This window comes from Nansenia antarctica (genome assembly GCF_963989245.1).
Source record: "Nansenia antarctica genome assembly, chromosome: 6".
In the NCBI taxonomy this organism is placed as follows: domain Eukaryota; kingdom Metazoa; phylum Chordata; class Actinopteri; order Argentiniformes; family Microstomatidae; genus Nansenia; species Nansenia antarctica.
Window position 1 is genome coordinate 27938584 of NC_137676.1, and position 19919 is coordinate 27958502.

Below are 19919 nucleotides of genomic sequence, written 5' to 3' on the forward strand. Positions count from 1 at the left end.
CCTTTACAGACAAGAGGGAAAAGTGCCAAAAGGGAAAGTAGGAGAGAATGATGGGCTGTGAGAAGGAGAGAGAGGCAAATAGGCAATCATTGTCTATCACGATGGAGCGAACAGAGAGACTAGAGATGAGTAACAGGCTGAGAGAGAGAGAGAGAGAGAGAGAGAGAGAGAGCGAGAGAGAGAGAGAGAGAGAGAGAGAGAGAGAGAAGGCGGGGAGGGTGGAGAGACTGGGATGACACAATAGGCAGATACTGTAGTGGATAACTGTACACCATCAAATGCAATTCAAGGCAATAACACTGTCTCCCACTGCAACACAGCAGGACTGGCTGCTATCATGCCGTAAGGAGTTGCAATCGGTGTGCAACGATGACCAACACTTAGGCATTACCTTCTCTGTACTCCTTACCACTCCTGGTTTCAGAACAGCACCACATCATCAACAGATGGTGAAGGATTAGGTCATATTGAGGGATTGCAGGAGAGTTGCAGAATGTTAGTGTGCTGAATATGAGTTTGAGAAAGCCAGGTTGCCTAAGAGGAAAGTGAATGGTAACTTTTTGGAGTTTGTTGTCTCATTAATACTTTACTACAAGGGGTGGTGCAAAGTACAGTATAAGGCTTGGAATCCTAACTGGACACATAACTGACATTGGCATAACTCTCGCAGTGTACCCCACCTTGTTTTTTTTTATAGCAGTGTTATATAACATTCTCAAATGCAGTGAATTGGAAGGCTACTGCATGCTCTTGTCAACCGTGCATGAAATTAAAATGTATTCATGTTTATTACTGTGCGTCGTTTACATGCTATAGATTATATTGACATCTGTCCCAGTACCTGGGTTTAAGGCCGGTTAAGTTTTAGCTTGAACTCCATTGCAATGTACTCAAACTCTAACCCTAACCCAAAATCACCTACACTGTAAAAAAAAACTACGCTTTATTCAGTAGAGTTAGTATTCTGAATTGTTCAGACAGGAACATTTAAATTACTATGAGTGAACATAAAAATGTACATCAGAGGAATGGAGTGGACCCCAATAACGTCTAAACATACAATTGTGAATAAACTGAAATTGCAATTTGTTGCTGGGACAACATTGTGGATTTATGCTAACCATAACCCAAAATGTGTTCATGGACATTGGCTGTGATTGCACACAGCATTTGCGATCTCTTAAGAACAAACTCTTGATTTAATGCTTGTGTGGACAATAACTTGGTTACTTTCTTGATTTTTTTGTTTTGTTTTGTTATCTTGATTTGGCATATGTCCACGGTGACATGCTTTTTTTTGTACGGTTGTCATGTCGGCAACATTTTTGTTTGCACTTTGCGAAGTATTTTTTACATACATTCAGGAGAACCTTTGTGGTAAAGAACAACAATTATTTTGTTTGTTGTTGTCCCCCAGGAGTCTATTTCCCTGCCGTATAATACAGCACAATGCTAGCTAGGCCTTGTAGAGGAGGGGCGATCAGGTCAGTAGGAAGTAGTCATGTATTTTAGTTCTCACAGTCGATATTAACCCTCTATGGCATGACTTTTTATTTTAGGGTGGAAAAAATATTTCCCCCCACTTTTTCACCCCAATGTTATCGCCTGGTTACATATTACAGCTAGCTAGCTAGTCACGGCTACTGTTAGGTTCACGACTGTTGTTCACTGCGTTGTTGTTGTTGTTCATTGATTGGCCGCTTGGCCACAACTGATTTGCATATTAGCGGCCCCAAAGGATTCTGGGCACATTCTATGTAAGTTTTATGGGTCAAACCGTAGCTGTGTCGTACAGGGGGAAGTATTGGGTAGTTCGAGTTCAAAGGGTTAACCCAAGCAACAACCGTGCCTTTAACTGTGACTGTGTCAGTGTTCGATTCCGTGCAACTGTCAATAAAAGCTCTTGTGATTACACTTAGTGTGAGTCCAATATGTTTCTACGCTACAGTATTATTGATTCATTTCAGAATTATCTTCATTTCATAATATAATTATCTTGACTAATGAAAAAAAGTGAATGGGGTGGAAAGAAGGAAGATTATATTCTCGATTAGCTTTTTGTAGTTCTGTGAACAACACCATTTATTGAACAAACAAATCTGCATTGGCAGAATGAAGAATTAAACGTGATGACCATTGGCAGGACAAACTAATATTAGTTGGAACAACATTCTAATATTATTTGGACCAACAATCTATTATCAGTTGGACCAACAATCTAATATGAGTTGGACCAACAATCTAATATTAGTTGGACCAACATTCTAATATTAGTTGGAACAACAAACTCAAAATTCTTAGTTGGAACAACAAACTCAAAATTCTTAGTGCATAAGGTTGCCTTGAATTTTTAAATATTCTCAACTATTCTTTTTTTAGAGTGTGTCACCATCATGCATTGGCATGATTTTAATAGCAAAATATTCTTTGTGAAAATAGAATGAAGCTGTTGCTGCCACACGCATGGCAGGACGCAGACAGCAAATGAAGAATAACAAACTTAGACCTAACAAGACGTTCCGGAGAAGTTCTGCTGAAGATGAGCAACACACATTATTGATTTGACACAGCAGCTGAAATGTACACACTCACAGTTACAGCGTGAACCGGTTTTTGGGGAACACGCTCAAATCACGGCTGAACCAGGAAAACCCTAAGTGACACAACCAAGGATTTTTATGTTCAGTCCTTGCATCTATGGCTCCATCTATTGAATTTGAGAGTAATAATAATAATAATAATAATAATAATAATAATAATAATATATTAGACTTATATAGCGCTTTTCTAGGCACTCAAAGACGCTTTACAAACTGAAAAGATCAAGTAGTAATAGTAAAAAGAAACAGAAAATAAATAAAAGAAAGTATAGGGGTCTAATTCATTTTTAGATTACTAATCTAAGTCTAAGTGTCTTTGTAGGACAATCTACTCTGTAAACTGCAATTACATCTAGATTTCGGACGGAGAAGCGGCGAACAAGCAACGCCAGCGTCCTCCCTCAATCTGCATTTTTTGAAAAGCCCAAAAATAACTACTAAACTACTAAAAGAGTAGTTCTATTGCTCCAGTCCCACCCTCCAGCTGTTAATCAAACACACGCTGTTGCAGCTGTTTAAATCCCAGATTGCCCCTTAGAGGGACTATCAGAATCAGAATCAGAATCGCTTTTATTACATCTCACTATACAATTACACAAGAGCCAAATTCTTTGGCTTTGGTTCCTCAACGTTGACATTGCAGCATTCAGATACAAAAAACGCAATAATAACACAATAATAATAAGTAACGTAAATCACGATTAAAAACAATAAAATAAGCAAACTACTGCAATGTTGTTCAGGAGCCCAAAGCACGGCAGACATGGCTGAAGGATGTGATGTCGTTCTTGCACTTAGAAAACATTACGTTTACACTTAGAGGGTCTAGTGAGCGCTTTCTAAAAAAGTGTTTTTGTCTCCTATTTTAATGGATTATCTGTTCTTCCCACTGACTGATCAATTCAGTTTTTACAGATAGTATCAGTCGGCTGCGGTCCCCTGATCAATGCACCCCTTAAGTCCTTGTTTTTTTTCTGTTGTCGTTGTGGCGGGTGGGTGGGACAGGTAGTTCCCTCTCTGACTAAACTGAAGTACTTCTGTAATGCTCACATGGGGTATCGGGTGTTGCTTTGGTGCGGTTTCCACTTGCAGGAAACGCTGGGAGGCCAGTGTGGGTTTCTGGGCTGTGTCTGTAGAGAGAGTGTCTGAACACACTGGTATTCCCCCTGTTCACACGGACCAAGCTAAACGTGGAGGGCAGACGCTGAAGCACTTCCTTAAACAGTTCCTCTCACTGGAACGAGTTAGAAGGAAAGTGTGTGTACAGCTGAGGGGTGGGCGGAAAAGCATGACTCATTCTGAGAATTCAAATGTCATATTGGAAGCACAGATTACCCAGCATGGTTCCCCCCCCCCCAGGGCGTTATTGACCTTTGTCAGAATGATTAGGGTTGGGCTGTGAGTGTGCCTGGCTCTCCAGGCCTCAGTGCCATACTTGTATGGAATGTAACACAGAGATGTCCTCAACATGACAGTCCTCAGTGAAGCTCCAGTCTCAGAGGTGAACTAGGTGCTGTTTTCCATTCTAACAAAGTGCAAGTTGGAGATACACAGTATATGGAATCCTCTCTAAGAGACACTAATATAGTACAGCTCTGGAACAAATTAAGAGACCACTCCAAATGCCTCTAATTCACCAATTCACACACACATTCACACACCAATGGCGGCAAGCTACCATGCAAGGCACCGGCCCGTTCATTGGGGTTCAGTGTCTTGCCCAAGAACACCTCGACATGTGGCCAGCTGGGGTTCGAACCAACAATCACCCGACCTTGGGATCATTAGACGTTGGCTCTACCTCCTGCGCCACAGCCGCCCCCCATTTTTCTTAAATCAGCATGTATGGCAGCCATTCCATTCCAGTGTCTGTTGAATTCTAACACAGGCACACCTCATTCTACTTGAGTGAGGCACTGAATAGGTGATCACTTGAAATTAATCTTATTAAGGAAGAATATAAAAAAACACTGCTGTGGCCATCACTATCCTCTTGCCATAAGACCAACTGGATGGCAAAAACAGTTCTAGTAGTGCCTCAAACGCAATTAAATAAATAAAATAACTATTGACCATGCCAAAAGAGTTGAAAAGAAAAGTTTTGAGTGAGGAAAAGAAGGGTTCCATTCTGGCTTTACTGGCAGAGGGATACAGTGAGTATCATGTTGCTTCTTAAAATGGCAAAGACAGCAGTTCATAAGAACAAGGTCAAGCAGCAGACATTGGGGGCAACAAAGCTACAGACCGGCAGAGGGTGAAAATGACTCTCCACTGACCGGGATGCCAACTCATTCAAATGTCACTCAACAACCGTAGGATGACATCAAGTGACCTACGAAAGGAATGGCAAACGGCAGCTGGGGTGAAGTGCACAGGGAGGACGATTCGAAACAGGCTCCTAGGGTCAGGGCTGAAGTCGTACAAAGCAAAAAAAACAATAAAAAAAAGCCCTTCATGGATGAGAAGCAAAGAAGAGCCAGGCTGAGGTTTGCAAAAGACCATAAGGACCGTAGAGGACTGGAGTAAGGTCATCTTCTCTGATGCATCTAATTCTCAGATTTGCCCAACACCTCATCGTCTAATGGCTAGACAGAGACCTGGAGAGGCCTACAAGCCATATTGTCTCGCACCCACTGTGGAATTTGGTGGAGTATCGGTGATGATCTGGGGATGCTTCAGCAAGGCTGGAATCAGACAGATTTGTCTTTGTGAAGGACGCATGAATCAAGCCATGTACTAGGTTGTCCTGGAAGAAAACTCGCTTCCTTCTGCTCTGACAATGTTCCCCAACTCTGAGGATTGTTTTTCCCAGCAGGACAATGCTCCAGGTCAATCAAGGTGTGGATGGAGGACCACCAGATCAAGACCCTGTCATGGCCAGCCCAATCTCCAGACCTGAACCCAATTTAAAACCTCTAATTTGATCAAGAGGAAGGTGGATGGTCACAAGCCATCAAACAAAGCTGATCTGCTTGAATTTGTTCAGGAGTGGCATACATTCACTCAACAGCAATGTGAAAGACTGGTGGAGAGCATGCCAAGACCCATGAAAGTTGTGATTGGAAATCAGGTTTATTCCACCAAATATTGATTTCTGAACTCCCTAAGTTAAAACATTAGTATTGTGCTGTTTAAACAAAAATCTAAATTAATATGAACTTGTTTTATTTGCATTATTTGAGGTCTGAAAACATATATACTATATATATATATGTATAAACATATGTATAAAAAAAAAGAATAAAAGATAAAAAATGATAATATTATAATATATATATATATATAATAAAATATTATTAAAATATATTATAAAATATATAATATATATGTGTAAACATTGGTTTGAACAATTGGTTGAACAATGTTGTTCTAGGGTTTAAGTGGCCCTTTCACCTTATAACACTGTGATAGTGAGACATTTCCTACTACATCTGTCATCAATCCTCTGACCCAGTAGATTCCATGCATTTTCCAGGGTCGACGTAAGTTGAATGGGACTGACCAGGGAAATCCGCTCGGGCAATTACCCTGGTCGAGACCATGTATAATTCCATGCAATTTACAGTCGCTGTATGTCTGAATGGACCCTGTACATTGCCTGGTCAGTCTCCTTTCACAGCTGTCCTGCATTGCGCAACCAGTAGGGCAGAGCGCATAAGAACTGCCCCAGACTCCGAATATCGCTACTGCTAAATATAATTCCACAACTGGACACTACTTATTTTTCAATCATAGTGGAGGTATGATACATGGCTGATATATATATATATATATATATATATATATATATATATATATATATATATATATATATATATATATATATAACTATATATACATTGTGAGATTTATATACATATATATATATATACATATATATATATATATATATTGTGGGGAGCATGCGTGTTGTGGATCCCTCTTCGGCTCCGCTCGTTCCCACCTCGGCAACGCTCGTTGAGCCTAATCAAGCCCAATCTGGGACAGCTGCGCCGGCTCCAGCAGGTGCATACAATTTCAGACGGAGAAACCAGCAGCATAAAAAGCCCCACAACCTGCCGTCTGATGCTTGATCATTCTGATCCCATGTGGTTAGTCGTCTCGCTCCCTCGTGTCATCGCTAGTGAATTCTATATCCGTGTTTATACTTATTTATGTTTTCAGCCGTTTTGTTATTTTTACTGTTTGTTTTCTCTCTCTCACCATTCAAGGAACCTTCCTCCCCTGCATCCCAGTGTCACTCCCCGCACCTCCACCATTCCATCCCATCATCCCCGGACAGCCTTCCCAACCTCCCTCCGTTCTCACCCAACGCACCACCCTCTGGATTCTCCCCCTATCATCACGGACGGACTTCACCCCCTTGCTAATCCTCCCGGACCCCTCTCCCTGGATAACCCTCTCACATTTCTGGACTGGTCAGTACATCAGGGCTGGACTGGGACAAAAATTAGGCCCTGCCATGTGGCTCAGACCGGCCCAACACAATCGGTCTGACACCGCCGATCAACATGCTGGCAGTCTGTTGAATATACCATTTGTAAAAAAAAACTATGGAGCGGAGTAAGTGACATGGACAGCAAGTATACCAATGCAAGTGTGAACCAGTGTACTCACTCACTGTTGACGTACTCCACGGTGATGAGACATGGCTGCTGTATCTGTAGTAGGCCTAGCCCCCACAGTCGATCCAGAGAACATATCTGTCAGTTTCTGACATTGTGAGGCATCCTCTGCTACAGGGGCGGATTTAGGATTGTAGGAGATCCGGGGCTTTTTTCCGGGGAAAAATTTGCCTTCAACCTTCAACTTACCACCACCTTAAAGCGGACAAAAGGCACTGGAGAACACATATACATTCACACCCTTTAATGAAGCAAACTAATTGTGGTGGTTCTGGGCACAGAGGGAGGTCAGCACATGTAGCTCCCCCTGCAGGCCAGAACACGCCATTGGATAGCAGCTGACCTGTATTACAAAATAGACAGTAAACACACACACACACACACACACACACACACACACACACACACACACGCGTCAGTCACCATCATTTATATTTGTATAGAATTACATAATTGATGGGCTGAGGCTAGTTATGTTATAGTATGTATATCAGGGCAGACTCTGTGCTCGCCACTTATATTGTATTTAGAGTCTTGTCCTGTGTTATATGACGATATATTACATGTATTGTTGGCCTGTGTATAGTACTGTGAAATCAAATTCCCCCTGGGACATTAAACAAACTTAGTTAGTTAGCGTTACATCTTAGGATAGATTTGAGTCATGTTCTGTATACATACATACTACCATAAGGGCATACTTAATGTGGTTACTCCATGTTTACTAGCTGTAACATTAACATTACATCATTCTTTTTCACTTGTTACTCAGTCAACCAGAGTGCAGATATCAAAGACTATCAGCCTGTTATTCACTTTATTTGTATAAGTATTATCCTTTGTTTGATTTCTTACCATGTACCGTAACAGTACCTTGCTATGTTTCATTTTCATTATAACATAACGTTATGTTATGATAGCCAGCTAGCATTAGCAAACCGGAAAAGTAGTGTCAGTGAGTCAGTCACCTTTCTAATAAGATTCACAAACCTGAAACATCATCTGTCATCACTGCTGGTGATGTCATTGTTGTCAGCTGCTGATACTGCTGCTGCAACAGTTCTTGGCGCTTGTTTTGTTGAAAAAAACTTTCGGATATCCATCCTTACAATTTTGCAAGTCAGGCACTGATTGAGATCACTTCTTCTTCAGGAAAGGGCAGGCTACGCAGTACGCAGGCTAATGTCGCGCAGCTGCTGCCTCTCTGTTGGACTCCGGTACTGCACGTTACTCACGAGATTATTTTTTTTTTTTTAAAGTAAAACATTCGGGGCTTTTCAGAAAACATCCGGGGCTTAAGCCCAAGTAGCCACCCCTTAGCCCCCCCCCTGCTCTGCTAGCTTCTGACTTTTTTTCTCCCTAATTTTCTGGGCACCCCCTTTCACTATCTTATCTACGAACATGACACTGCACTTGGGTTGTCGGCCGAGGGATCAGAGTGGGGGAGGGGGCCGATGGACAGCAGGGCCTAAGCATGTGATTGGGCCAGCCCATGTGTTAGTATAAACGGGGGCCACCGCTTGATTCAGCGCTAGTTGATGCCGCGCTATTTTGGGCCTCGCTAGTTTGGGCTCGGCCGCGCTATTTTTTTAATTTATTTTTTATTTTATTTTTTGGGGGGGGGGGGGCAGGCGGCCCGACCGGCCCAAAACTAGCGCGGCCCATCTGCCAGCGGGCAGAAAGATTGTATGGCCAGTCCAGCGGTGCAGTACATGCACATTGAACAACAGCCTCCACATTTACATATCTACACCAAATTAGTTTTTGCACGCTTGACACTCGCGCCCAGACACATACAGTAGCAGTCCAATACACACCTCACTTACATTTCGTCTCAGGCACCCACACACTCCCCCCACGTAGGCCCTGTTAGTGTAGGTTTATTATTTTATCTGTCTTTATTAATAAATCCTTTATTATTGTACCCTTGTCTCTGTGTCCGTCTGTTCTGGGGTTCTGCCACATTTGACCGCTTGGTTCAGGCATAACAGAATTATCAAGCCATAATGAGTCAAGGCGGTACCCCAGGGCAGGCGGACGGCCAGATCCCCGCTATAGAGCCCAAGCCTATTCACCCCTCAGTTGTTAAACTAGTGTTAGACCACTCGACCCAGCTCGCCTCCCTTCAGGCCGAGTTAGCCAAAGCCTTCCCCTCGGTCCAAGGGAACATCGCCGAGCTCCAGGGCTCGTCCACCGTCACCACCGCTGTTCTCATGTCCCTCGCTGCCCAGATGAACACCCTGGTGGCAGCAGTGGCCTCCATCCAGCTGAGGCTGGACGCGCTCCCCGGTGGGGCTGCGGCTTCCCTTCCCCCTGGTGCTCAACCCAAAGTTCCAGCTCCCCCAGAACTAGCTCCCTCCCGAGCCCAGCCTCGTTACCCCTAGGGCCTTTGGAGGGGATTTTGACCTAGGTAGGGGGTTCCTTGCCCAGTGCGAGCTCCTTTTTAGATTCCAGCCATCCAGATACGGTTCGGGGGAGGCCAAGGTTGCTTTTGTAATGTCCCTACTTTTCGACAAGGCACTCAGTTGGGCCATAGCTGTCGTAGGCCCAGACCCTCAACTTGCTCATGACTATGAGGCTTTCCGCCGGGAATTTTGTTTTGTTATCGACCACCCCACGGACGGCGAGGACGCGGCCAGTAGGCTGCTAGGACTCCTGCAGGGTCCCAGGTCCGTTGCCGAGTACACCCTCGAGTTCCGGGTCCTCGCCGCGAACAGCGGGTGGGGGGACGCGGCGCTCCGTTGCGCCTACCGGCGTGGGCTGAGCGAGGCGATAAAGCGCCCAGACACATACAGTAGCAGTCCAATACACACCTCACTTACATTTCGTCTCAGGCACCCACACACTCCCCCCACGTAGGCCCTTAGTGTAGGTTTATTATTTTATCTGTCTTTATTAATAAATCCTTTATTATTGTACCCTTGTCTCTGTGTCCGTCTGTTCTGGGGTTCTGCCACATTTGACCGCTTGGTTCAGGCATAACACATGGCGCGTTCTGGCCTGCAGGTGGAGCCAGACTGTGGTGGAGGGTGGATGACGGGCTGATTACGGACAGGTGTCAGGGGGTGGGACGCACACGGGGGGGGCAACCTCCACCCCACAAACAGCCCCACGGACGGTAGAGGAGGGATGCTGGCGATGTGGACAGCCTGGCCACATCCACCGGGAGGTCGGCCAGGTAGTCCGCGTCGGCGGCGGTTGGATCCCTCCCCCGTATGCAGGACTCGTCCTAACTATTCCCACCGTAGTTGGGGTAGACCACGCCAACTTCTGGACTCTGTAGGGGTGTTTTTTTTTTCTTTTTCTCAAACACAAACACAATCACTGACACTAAGAATTAGTGTTGTTCCGATACCATTTTTTGATCCCGATACCGATACCGATACCTGACCGTGCAGTACTTGCCGATACCGAGTACCGATCCGATACCACGGCGTTTGAAAAAACGAAACAAAAAAACATGTTTTTTGAGCCGCATACTCACCTCGATGTTACAAACACTTAGTCTGGCACTGCTCAAAACCTTTGTAAAACTCGTAAAGTTTTTGTAAAACTTAAGTAAAAATAAATAAATAATAAAAATACGTTTTTGTAAAGTACTCGCCGATACCGATACCAGCATTTTTGTGCGTATCGGTGGCCATGCCGATACTAGTATCGGTATCGGAACAACACTACTAAGAATAGGCGCGCGTTCCAGGGCCCACAGGGCGGCCGTGCCCGCGGCGAACATTGACCGTTGGCCCGCGGCACACTCAGCGCCGCCGAGTTGCATACAGAGATGGGTAACCTATATCTAATCGTGCACCCCGTGTTACGTCACAAGCTAAAATCCAATGGGGTTGCGGGGCGGAAGAACAAGATACAGAGAACACCCCTACATATTCCAGAAGTTGGCGTGGCGTGGGCGTGGCGTGGGCGTGGTCTACCCCAACTACGGTGGGAATCGTTAGGACGCATCCAGGACAGGCGTTTCGCATCCCAGTAAGGGTACAGCGCGAGACTCACCAGGCGCTGTTGGATTCTGGTTGCTTATAGACCATGATCCATCAGAGCCTGGTTCGACCCGGGGCATTGTTAGAGGCATCGCCGGTTTTGGTGAGGTGTGTGCATGGGGATATTCACAAGTATCCGGTAGTCGATATGGGGGAAAAAAACATAGCGTACATAGCTAGAATATTTACTTAGCTAGCTTACTTTTACTTCTCAAATGTACATTTTGTGATATAAACACAAAACGCACACACACACCGTCTCCTCTCAGCTGTCTTGCATCGCGCATAGCCCGCAGCGCAGAGCGCATATGTGACACGGTTTCATTAAAAGGTCTGCATCTCGACAATTGTGAAAGCTCGCAATCGAGCCAAACAAGTCTTGAAAAAAATAGTTTTCCAGTTTTTGGCATAGGATGAAAACGCTCTAGCTAACGCTATAAACAGAATTTCTGATGCCGGTAGAAATATCGACAGTGGCCAATTAATGAACTCATTCATATTGGACTACATACATAACGGGAACTCAGAATCGGAAGATGACGAAGATAATGAAGAAGACGACAGAATTTCAGATATTGATCTGAACATCAGTTTTGACAAGGAGGCAGAAGATGACTGTGGCACTGTGGCTGTGAGCATCAAAAAGGTTTTACGGTCAGTAGATGCTATAACAGTAGACGCTGATTACAAAAAAGAAATGGATAAAATAATAAACTTTGATTGCAAGTGCCAGCAGAGACGGAAAGTGGAGTCCCAACAACAGGCTGCCTCTTGCAGTCAAAGCCTGTCTCCAGAATTGATATACAGTACCAGACTTAACACAGCGTCATTGTGTTCGGTTCTAGTAGGGTTAAATGCTATATTCTGATCAGCCTGTTTGTAAAGCAGGCCATGCTAACCCATCGCTAGTTCAAACAGACCGTAGTAGACTTTAAACAACAAAGAGACACGGATTCAATCATGATTATTATTTACTTGCAAGGAGGACGAATATGAGGCCTCTCCTGCGAGAGAGACCCCAGATTCACACTGTCTTTCCTCCTCCGATCCAGTCTTTTATTCTTAACAGAAAGACACACATACACAGGAAGACACACACAGGGGGGCCAGCTTCGTGAGCAAGCCCACATTGCTGAGAACACACAATCGTAGGAACACACATGTACAGGAGGAGGGGGTTTCATGGACAAGTACAGCGTTTAGCAAAATCAGATTTACGACAGGGCCCCTCTGACAACACAATGTCAGGAAGGGGAGGCATAGCTGGGACAGAAGATAAGGTTTTGTAGAATGATGAGCTTGTAAGTTTGTGCGGCAGCAAACAGCACAAGGTCGGAGCTGGGGAATTTCACAGAAATAGAACAGAAATGTATAGAGTACATGTACTCTTCAAAATGTACTCTTCAACAAACATATTCACAACATTAAAACATTATGAAAACATTATTCAAACCTATCATTCCCTGCTGTTTTTCATAATTTATCACGATACAAACATTCGTCTCTTTATTCAGGTAGTTTAACTGTCATTCAACATCGCCGTACAGATCACAGACATGAATCTCAATTTGGATTAGAGGTTCTCAACTTGGGTTAGGTACTTAGGTTCCATCATAATTTCTCGAATCAACATTTGTTTGTACAAATATTCCTGAAATCAGTTTGTTAGTCATAGCTCTGAAGCAGGGGAAGACACAACAAACAATCATTACAACAAAGAAAATCAACATGTGGTGTTAAGCATCACACATGTTCCTCCTGCCACTGCAGTCAATAGGTCAAGAGTCATTCAGTTCTGGAGTGTCATCAGTCTGATCTGATCGATTTCGCGGTTCTGGGCTTCGTTTATCGTAAGGGATGCATTTACAAATGTCTCTGATTGATAGTTCAGGGTTTCTTGTCATCTGGGACATTACTGCCCCAGACTGGGTCGTGTGCCTGGACGGGCGTCTCGTTTGGGTCGTCGGGAGGATTTGGTCCCCTCATTCTAAGAGGTAGTGGATCTGGAGAATTCTTCACCGGTTTGAGACGTACCATCCACTAACTGAATATCCCCCTTTGTACCCGGACTTCCACCACTACCCGTCGTTCGAGGGAAACAATGTCACTTTCTTTCAATGGCTTTGGTGTTTCCACGTATCTCGTTCTGCGATCTTGACAGCAGTTGAGATGCTCAGCAGCACCTCAAATGGCCCAACCCACCGCGGGCTGTCAGTGTTATGATGAGGATCTGGTCACCAGGTTGTATTCTCGAATCCTGTAGGAAACAGAAATGTCTGGCAGATAATTTGTTCTGGCTATTTCCTGTTTCCTAAATAGCTGGGCCATCCCAGTGGCCAGTGTGTTTTCCGTTTCTGTCAAATCTATTTCTTACATGTAACGATGAATTGAGTATCAAGGACCCCAATTGAAATAAGCCAGTGGCTTTCTTGGGTTTTTATCCTGTTAGTTGCACTTGTATGTAATATGTACTTTTATGTACCTACTTCTGCAAATCTTCTAATAAAGTTTTCAATCAATCAATCAATACTTCCCTAATGTCGTCTACTATGGGTAGTCTAACCCCATCTCCCATTTACTATTTCAAATTCATTAATTTCATTTATTTCATTCATTTCATTCATTCATTCATTCATTCATTCAAACCCATAGGTCTCAATTTTATTCTCATGTGTGTTTCCATTAGAGAAACACACTCTTCAATGTCCAGGTGTTTGGACACCGTGTTTGATCAATTCGTTCACGAAATGTGCGCCATTATCACTATATAATTTTTTTTTTTTTTAATTGTGTGTAATTATATACGTGAAAATGTGCATTAACTCTTGTCAATCACTCCTGCTGTTTGATACATGTCATCAAAAAAAGACCATGTATCAAATGAGCTGCTGCTTGTAGAGGCTTTGTGGTAATACAATTTTCCCATCTATTCTATAAACTTTGTCATTCGTCCAAATTCGTGTGTGTGTGTGTGTGTGTGTTATAAGCCATGCTAGGCTTTTTCGTTCTGTCTGTTCCTTTGGTGTGTGTATGTGTGTGTGCGTGTGTGGTGTGTTATAATGGAGGTTTACTGCCCTCCAACCCCTTATTGGGTCAGAGTCAGTCTACCCCCCACCCCTTCCGCTTCCCAAACGGCTCCTTTTCAGAGCTCTGATCACGGAAAGCACTGCTCTCTCTCTCTCTCTCTCTGTCTGTCTGTGTCTGTCTGTCTCTCCCTCTCTCTCTCTCTGTCTGTCTCACTTGGTTCCTTCAGACCTCCCCTCTTCCCAGGGCGCAGTCTCAGGCTGGAACCCTTTCCGATGGAGATTTACTGCCCTCCAACCCCAGGTCAGAGTCAGTCTACCCCCACCCCTTCCGCTTCCCAGACGTCTCCTTTTCAGAGCTCTGATCACGGAAAGCACCACTCGCCTACTAGCTGTACGTCGCTTTCAGCTTATGGTGGCCTGACTGTACATTGAGCTGAGCGCAGCCACCATTTTCCTATGGCTTAAGGCTTTGCGACCCAACCGGCCGGTGACCCAGTCGATAGCGATCCCCAGTCAGTGTCTAAACACCAACCCTGTAGCGGTGATTGGCCGCCCAGTTGGGAACCGACGGTCTGATCCCTAGCCCACTTTGCTATGGGTCTAGAAACTTTGACCGTTTACACCAGCCTTGCCTGTTCACGGGTGTGGTCCCCACATCCCGCTAGGTGTGGGCTGTCGCCCACGTACCACGCACTGCCCACACACCTACATGCGACAGCTGCGCCGACTAGACGGTACCACGGTAGTATGTTCATTCATACTTCATCAGACACGGGGGCCTTCAGTCCTCTCCCCAGCACTATACAGAGTCTTTAACGTGCCCTCGGAACTTTGCAATTCCACCGCCGCCTGTTAGAGACTAGGTTCGGGGTGCCTAATCCCCTGCCTAGTCTCTCTCTGTCTCTCTGTCTGTCTGTCCGTCTGTTTCTCTCTCCCTCTGTCTGTCTGTCTGTTTCTCTCTCTCTGTGTCTGTCTGTCTGTCTGTGTCTTGTCTTGTCTTGTCTTTGGCTCTTCTATAATACCATTACAAGTTAATTTACTCTACTATCACTTATATTCACTCTGTCTGCCTCTCTCTAGGCAGGTTTTTTTTTCTTTTTCTTTTTTCTCTCCGCATGCCTCCTCTCTGTGTCATAACTCCACTTCAAATATTTCTCTCTATCTCTGTCTCTAACCCCCACCCACTTCTTTCCTGTTCTCTCTCTCTCTCTCATTCACAGCCTCTCTGTCTCAGCTCCTCTGCATGACTTCTTCCTGTGTGCCATAACTCACTCTCAAATCTGTCTCCCTCTCTCTCTCTCTCTCTGCCCCTCTCGCTCTGTCTCTGTCTCTCTCTCTCTCTCTCTCTCTGCCCCTCTCGCTCTCTCTCTCTCCGCTCCCTGCTCTCTCTCTCTCTACTCTCTCTCTCCTCTCTGTCTCTCTCTCCTGCTCTCGCTCTCCTCTCTGTCACTTTTTACTTCTTTCTCTCTCTCTCTCTCTGCCCCTCTCGCTCTGTCTCTGTCTCCTAGTCTCCTCTCCTAGTCTCCTCTCCTTGTCTCCTAGTCTCCTCTACTAGTCTCCTAGTCTCCTCTACTAGTCTCCTAGTCTCCTCGTCTCCTCTCCTTGTCTCCTAGTCTCCTCGTCTCCTCTCCTTGTCTCCTAGTCTCCTCTCCTTGTCTCCTAGTCTCCTCGTCTCCTCTCCTTGTCTCCTAGTCTCCTCTCCTAGTCTCCTAGTCTCCTCTCCTCGTCTCCTCTACTCGTCTCCTAGTCTCCTCTCCTCTGAGATCCTTAACTGCATAGTTCATGCATTCTGTCACTCCACAAGTCTTGTGGTTTTATATTTATGCTTCTTTTTCTAGTTTCTGTTTCATCTTTTCTCACTTTGTTTTTTAATATCAGTTCTAGGCGTATTTCCTTAATATTTCTCAATCTCTCCTCACCCTCCTCCTTAAACAACTTTAACATTCCTCTCTCTCTCACCCCCTTTTCCTCTCTAGTTAATTCACAACCATACACACGTCTGTGATTGGTTGGATTCATTTCTCTCTCTGTCCTCTGTTCTCTGTCACACTCTCTCACATAGCCCCCACCTGTGTGGTTTCTCCTCTGTCTTAAAACGCACACACGGCACAGCCCCCACCCCGTGGGTTTCCTGCTGTGCTCCTCTGCTGTCTCAAATACACTTTTTTAATCTTTTCCCTTAATATCAAAACTGCCACAATTACACATTATTTATGTCAATTCTTCTGTTTTTACTAGACAACGTGTCGTTCAAAACCTAATTTCCTTAATTCACCGCAGTGTGCGTCGCGGATGACAGAGTTTTACGTTGACACCGTGAGGTTTCAGCTCTGTTTTTCCGTTCGTCACCAGTGACAGTCAATTTCTCACAAGCATTCACTTTCAGTCACAGTTTTCAGTTTCCAGTCTTCTAATTTCCATTAGTCTACTGTTTACATAGCACAAGAGATATACATCTGTTTTTCAAAATGGATTCTTTTTGCATGTCAAACAATTCCCATTTTGTACAATTTAGGATAGATAGACTATTCATTTCGATTGCAATCTTTCTTTTTCTCTTATATTTACCGGTGTCTTTGTTGCTTTTGTCTTGGTCTGGATCTCGTCAGCGTCCCCGGAGGACTCAAAGGTTCGACATCTAACGCACCGGCCTGAAACGAATTCACGTCACAGGACATTCTCCGGGTCGCTGGATCCGGGCTGTCGCGACAGACTTCGGTGTGTCGAATCTCCTGATTCCTCCAAAGACGACATTGAGATCCGGCTGAGAAGGACCACGTGTTCGGTTCTAGTAGGGTTAAATGCTATATTCTGATCAGCCTGTTTGTAAAGCAGGCCATGCTAACCCATCGCTAGTTCAAACAGACCGTAGTAGACTTTAAACAACAAAGAGACACGGATTCAATCATGATTATTATTTACTTGCAAGGAGGACGAATATGAGGCCTCTCCTGCGAGAGAGACCCCAGATTCACACTGTCTTTCCTCCTCCGATCCAGTCTTTTATTCTTAACAGAAAGACACACATACACAGGAAGACACACACACAGGGGGGCCAGCTTCGTGAGCAAGCCCACATTGCTGAGAACACACAATCGTAGGAACACACATGTACAGGAGGAGGGGGTTTCATGGACAAGTACAGCGTTTAGCAAAATCAGATTTACGACAGGGCCCCTCTGACAACACAATGTCAGGAAGGGGAGGCATAGCTGGGACAGAAGATAAGGTTTTGTAGAATGATGAGCTTGTAAGTTTGTGCGGCAGCAAACAGCACAAGGTCGGAGCTGGGGAATTTCACAGAAATAGAACAGAAATGTATAGAGTACATGTACTCTTCAAAATGTACTCTTCAACAAACATATTCACAACATTAAAACATTATGAAAACATTATTCAAACCTATCACATTGTCAACCGACAACAAAGACATGCTCGTTTTCTCAACACCACACCACAACACCACCCATTACCTCTGTGAAAAAACTCTCTGAAGACTTTGAGCCTGGTTTTCTCAAAATGGTCATTTGGAGGGTATCACCAATCTGATCGGCGCTGATCGATATCGGCCGATATGGCCTTGATCGGTTTTGATCGGAGTTCTCAAAACGGCCGATCAAACACGGCCGATCAGTTTACATAGAGAAATGGCGTCGCCAGTCTGGCAATATTACACAGTGTCGGTAAGAGACAACAAATATGCAGTTTGTAATGCCTGCTCAAAAGAAATACCTCGCACGCAAGGTCTTTCAATACCACGAATATCATATGGCATTTGCTGCGTTCGTCGATTCGCTCAGAGAGCGCCGAAGCGCACACTGGGCTCGATGTCATAAAGGGACCGAGTGCTTTGATTGGACGAGAGGCGTTCCACGAGTGCTGGTCAGAGTTCCAGCGCGACTTCACGAGCGTAGTGTAGGTAGTGTTCAGCGACGTCATGTGACCCCGCGAGCAGGAAGTCACTAAGCTAGGCTAAGGCCCATAGCAACAACTATTAGCGCGTGAGTTTTAGGTCTTCCTCTGTGCACCTTGCACAAGTGTAGATAGCGAGCGACTTTTCAGCATAGCAGGACATATTTTAGATGATAAGAGGAACAGGCTGAGTGCCAAAAACGCTGAGATGCTTGTATTTCTCAAGGCTAATCTGCCAGTGATGCTGCTTAATCAGAAGTAAGGTTTGAGTCTGAAATCTCCTTAGGTGCAATGTTTTGTTTTTTTGTTTTATTGATTATTGCTGACTTGCTGTCTTATCTCCTCCTAAATATGACTTGAAACTGACTGACTTGAAACAGTATTTTATATTTGGCTATAGCCTGTTTATGTTGCAGTTTAGTTTGGGTATGTTTATTGTTCCTCAGGAAAGCTACAGTATAAGCTCCAAGTTCTCTAAGAGCCCCTAGTTCCTCTCATTCGAGTGGAATGTTGCACATTTGATGTGACAGTGTACATTTTATTTATTATGATTTTTATTTTCACATTTTATTTGTTTTTCCTGAAGTAAGCTACAGGTGGTTGTGAATTCAATAAAACAGATGGTCGTCAATTCATGATACTTTCTCATCTCCTAATTTCATTTGAATACTTAATATACAATGTCAATGGTGTTAAGAATAATTAAAAACATAAATAATGCTACACAATAAATAGAATGCTTCAATTGCCATTTTCGACGCTGTGATCGGTGATAGGTGATATCGGATCGGCAGATCACTGATTCCAGTGATCGGTGATCGGCACCAAAAACCCTGATCGGAGCATCTCTAATCACCATTAACATATCCATGACTTCTTCAACTTGTTTCAGATTTCAATGTATGACACATCATTTTAAAGCTTACCCTTTCATAATCTGAACAAATAAATAAATGATTTTGCCCTACTTGCGGACTTTTTAACCATGCTGTGAGGGGCCGACGATGGACTTTTAGCTGCTACAGTTAGCTACTCGTGTGTGCTGCACTCCTTCGTTTAGAATACCAAAAATCCACAGGACTCCGATGTAAAAGATATCAAAAGTTTTATTTCAATTTCCACAGGTAAGATCTCCTTTACATGAGCAAGATTGTGAACTTCGTAAACTATGTTTTACAACTACGACTACGGTCAAAAAACGATATGCTTCCAGTATCAAATCCAATCGCCGACACACTGCCTAGAACAATCTAGAAAGTTCCCTTCAACGTACAGAGCTCTGACGTTCTTAAAGTGACAGCAGCCCCAATATTTAACATGGGCTCTGAAGGCTAAACCAAAGGGGTTTCCAATGCTGATATAAATCATATATCAAAACATTGTTTCTACATTATACTAATTAACATTTCCAGTGTAGAATTTATCCAAAACTATAAATGCAAAAAACATAAACCTCATCCAAAGTAATTGGCTCCTACACATGCCCTGTCACATATTTGCTGAGGTTGCATCCCTAATGTAAACTGGCAGTGCATACCACAATTTGGGTTCATAAAATGAGAATGCAGCCTCATCAAATCTCTTCTTTGTACATGTGGTACACAGAGAAAGCCAGCGTCAGAAGACCAGAGAGCTCTAATGGGCTGATATGCTAGCAAAAGGTCTTTCAGATATTCTGGTGCTGTGCCAGTGAGAGCTTTAGAAAGAAGCAGAAGGATCTTGAAATATATTCTGAACTTAACAGGAAGCCAGTGTAGAGTC